The sequence below is a fragment of the Rhinichthys klamathensis genome, unplaced genomic scaffold (assembly GCF_029890125.1).
Source record: "Rhinichthys klamathensis goyatoka isolate OS25496 unplaced genomic scaffold, OSU_Roscu_1.1 h1tg000409l_1, whole genome shotgun sequence".
Taxonomy (NCBI): domain Eukaryota; kingdom Metazoa; phylum Chordata; class Actinopteri; order Cypriniformes; family Leuciscidae; genus Rhinichthys; species Rhinichthys klamathensis.
This window is the reverse complement of record NW_026606909.1, coordinates 108674-113646: the sequence shown is the minus strand read 5'-3', so window position 1 is coordinate 113646 and position 4973 is coordinate 108674.

The following is a 4973-nucleotide window of genomic DNA, read 5'->3' as shown; positions in this document are numbered from 1 at the left end:
GAGATTTCTAGATTTCCAGATTTCCATGTTGGACGTCCAATCTCAGCTGGGATTCAACTGCACTTTTCCAAGTAGGACATTAGAAATTCCAACTGTGTGATTTGACTGGAAAGCAGCATGACACTAAAATCACCTTGACGTCAATTATATCAAAGCCATTGCAAAAATGGTTCTGAAAACCACCTTTGATCGTTTATATGACCGTTTTAAATGTGATTTGTTTGTCCAAATATTTTTTGAGGCCACAATATGTGTAGAACTAATAAAAAAATCTATTAGTTTGTATTTCAACTTACATTTAATATAACTATTGCTAAGTTAATGTTGTTGAGAATTTCAAGCACGCCTCTGTTTAATATGCCATATACAACCAAATTAATATTTTAAGAATAAATGTCTCAGAGTTCAGAAATAGTTCAAGAAATGAAAGCTATTTAAATGTCATGCACAAACGGTCCAGCTTTGATATATAGCATCTATATGTACAAGCAAATACACACTTAATCAGACCTGATCCTTCAGTGATCGCTGGACACACTGTCATCAAGTTTGGCCATCACTAAAAAAATGCTTTGAACTTATTTCCCATAATGTTTTATGTATGTCTGGATTATTTTCACATGTGTCTGTCTAATATCAGGTGTCAGTCACAGAGTTGCATAACAGTTCATATGCATACGTACAAGAACATGTTATATAAGGTTCATATCCGTTAGAGGTCAATACAATCTGTGTCTTTGTTTGCGAAGTTGTGCGTATATCCCAAAAGGAGCTCGTATTTAATAGATATAAAACTTATATAACTGACTCATTTCTGAATAGTGTTTTATGGGTCGATCTGTGTGAGTCTCATAAAAGTCCACATTTGATTTCTGATTTTAACTTGAAACACACTTGCACTTTTGTTATCGAAACCAGCGTTCATAATAGAGGACAACAGATGGTTGTGATTTATATGTAGCCTATAGAATATATATATATATATATATATATATATATATATACATATACTGTAGCCTATAGAATATATATATATATACATATACTGTAGCCTATAGAATATATATATACATATACTGTAGCCTATAGAATATATATATATATATACATATACTGTAGCCTATAGAATATATATATATATATATATATATACATATACTGTAGCCTATAGAATATAGAATATATATACTGTAGCCTATAGAATATATATATATATATATATATATATATATATACTGTAGCCTATAGAATATATATATATATATATATATACATATACTGTAGCCTATAGAATATATATATATATATATATATATATATACTGTAGCCTATAGAATATATACGTGTATATATATATATATATATATACATATACTGTAGCCTATAGAATATATATATATATATATACTGTAGCCTATAGAATATATACGTATATATATATATACATATACTGTAGCATAGAATAAGTTAATCAAATCTCTCTAAACTCTCTATGCTATTTGCAGTGATTCATAGAATTAGTTAATAAGTAGTTAATTTCCTCGTAAAAGATCAAGAAATCTTACATGCAAAAAAAAATCCACTCATAAATTGCTTTGAAATTTTATTTTACGAATGTTTGCAAAGAAATGGCAAGTAACAAACGGAATAAATAGTGAAATTTTGAAGTACTGAAATAGTATTTTCTTGTAAAACATCCTGCAATAATCTTTGTTTTATTTACATCTTAGATTTTTTTTTTTTTTTTTTTTTTTTTACAATGTCTGTGATTAGCGAATATTTGTTTATTTATTAATTCGCTTATATTTATTTCTATCTATGAAAATTTAATTGGTTTAAGTTTTGTTTAGAATTTAGAAAATGTTAGAACAGTATGAAAAATAATTCATTGAATACATTGCTTCATACAAATATGTAATTACTTCTGGCATAATATTTCAGAATGGAGTGAGAAAAGATTCGCAATTTTTGCTCAATACCGTTTTTCCAGCACTTTCATTACAGTAGTGAACATGAGCCGGTTTGCACCGTAACATGATAATCGAGTCCCGGTCATTTCGAGGTAAACATTAGACCATCGGATCTGGATTTTTGTGATTCATTTGACTGAAGAAGAAGTAGTTTTCACTTGAAACAGACACTGATGGTCTACAGACTTTACCGTGTTTCCTAAGAGTTACTGTTTTTCCAGCATGACAGAGAAATTACCAAAATACGATTTCTTTTTCTCTCCTATAACATCAATAAGATCAAAACTGAGAACGAATGAAGATTTTTTTCTGCTGTACTGAATGTCCCTCTAACACAGTGTTTCTCAAACTTTTTCTGCCATTCCCCACTTTGAAGGTAAGGAAGGGTTCGTGCCCCACCTGTCCTCATGCAATCGCCCCAACAAAATGTTAATAAACTAAGCTTTAAGTTAAAATGTATTTTATTAACATGACATTTTAAAAACATAAACATGACAGTAGATAAAAATAATAATGCAATTGTGTTTGTATTTTGCCTCTGATAACATCAAATTCAGAAACGGAGAAAATAAAAGTGTGGACTAAATGTGCTTTGCTTTATTTTGTCACTTCGCAAACTGCATCCAAAAAGAACAAACAAAATTGAAAAAGAATAATAAAAATCTCAGGGTTTTTCCTGGCTCAAAACGAGGCGGAGGTGGTAAAATCCTAATAATGTACGTATTTTAAGAAATTTTATAATAATAATTGTATTTTGTATTTTTCGAAGACTATCATAATAAGCTACTGTGTTTCCCACAGTATTTTGTGTGTGGTGTGGACCTCTGCACCCGGGTCCGGGGGCATGCTCCCCGGAAGAAAAGTTTGTACGTTTTAAAGATAAATTCATAAATATGGTGCACTTTGAAAGTTCAAAATTAAGTGATTTAATGTCTGCAATGAGCCGGTTTTTTAGTAGGCTACACATATTTTCTGAACCAGAAAATCGCCGCTCACCGCTTGACATAACTATTCAGTGTTTTCAACCACATAATGTTTATTTTAGGTTTCAGACATTTACATTCACATAAATAAGTTATTAAAAAGCAATACATTTAGAGTTTGTCAAATACACACTTATATCTATGGAAGCGGGAATATTAATTATTTCCATTATAATTAGACGACACGTATTATTCATATCAAATACACATCGTGTAAGTAAATTTCAAGTTTACTCTATGCTTCTCTCAGTTCACCAGCCACTTAACGTTACTTTCATTTCGGGAGAAGTGGATAAATTGACGTTTGTTAAATCCAACAGGTCCGATCCTCTAAAATCCGGCATAAACTAACGCCCATCGCGTATAGCTCAACTAAGGTGTTTAAACAACAAAACACATCCACTTGCTCATATTTGACAATCGGAATATCAGATATTTCCTGCTATAGCCAACACATTTGTGAAATAAAAGCAGATAATCAGTCATTCAGCGCTATTGTGGCTGCGGTGTGACAAGCAATGACGCGTCACCATGGAAACCATAAAGGGATATGATCTAAATAACGGGCGCCTCTAAACACTTTTAAACTTACGTGTGAAAAGGTTAAGTAAGGCTTCCATTTAAATGTGTCGTTGTTTTGTTTTGAGTTTATGCTCAATAAATAAAGGAATTAATAGAGATGGGCACAAAAATTACCACATTTTCTCCCGTTTGTCGCGCCCCACTTGTCATGTTTCCATTCCCCACCAGTGGGGCGCGCCCCACACTTTGAGAAACGCTGCTCTAACATGTTGTCTTGTTTAATATCCTGTTTAGACATATGTTGAAATATGAATGTAAAGTGGGTGTTGCGTGATGTTTTTAGGTCTTCAGATGTTTCTCCTATGAATCAGATCCCAGGAATCTCACACGTCTCCTCTTGAGATTCAGAAGAGATTCAAACTTTGGTCAGAAATCAAACACTCCTCAATCAAACCTGACTGATGGGATCAGTTGCATGTGCTTCAGTGTTACTGCATGGACACTCTAAAAAATGCTGGGTTGTTTCAACTCAAATTTGGGTCAAATATGGACAAACCCAAATGTTGGGTTAAAAATGTAATTAAAAAAATGTACAGTTGAAAGATTAAAAAAAAATGTAACTTAAATTTTTAAACCAACATTTGGGTTTGTCCATATTTGACCCAAATTTGGGTTAAAACAACCCAGCATTGTTTAGAGTGTAGAACAGCAGCTTTCTCGGTTAATGTAAGTGGTTTGTGACAAATAACCGTATCAAATTCTGGAATATTGAATTGCACAAACAATATTTTTCTCTCTTTCTCATTGTGTAACTAGTGGTCGCCTCTAGAGCTCGATTCGACACGCCATGCAGGGTGAACCATTAGCCCACCAGCGATGAGAGCCCCAGATATTGTTTTATTGAATTTATTTGATTTAGTAAATATAGATATCATTTGCATCTGCATGCCAAAAGTCTTGTAGTGATTCTTTAGCGTCACGCTGCCGGTTTTATTGAGTTATTAACTGTATTGAAGCCAAACATGAGCTGGATGCTGCAGTTTGGTCGACTTTGAGAATATAACTATTTCTAGAAGAGGATAAATAAGTGGGAAATATTTCCGAAAATTTGCACAATCAATTTAAAAACAAGATGCGTGATCTGATTGTGTGCATGTCTGTCATACTTTACTCTGTACATTTTAAATATAATCAGTAATTCATGAGATTAAGTAAATGTCAGAAAATGACTTTTTCCCACTAAAAAAAAATTCCACAAATTAGTTTGGTATCATATATTGTCCATTGTTCTGTAATCAACATTATTGATGATGACATATTGATGTAAACAGTCAGGTACTTGTTAATTTATTTACATCTCATCACATCTGATGTTGAAGTAGAGTTCAGAAATTAGTGAAGGACTGGTGGAAGCTGTGTGGTTACTAGGGTATTCTAGATAGTTGCTAGGGTGTTGTTAGGTGATTGCTAGAGTGTTCTGGTGTTTCTTGGGGTGTTG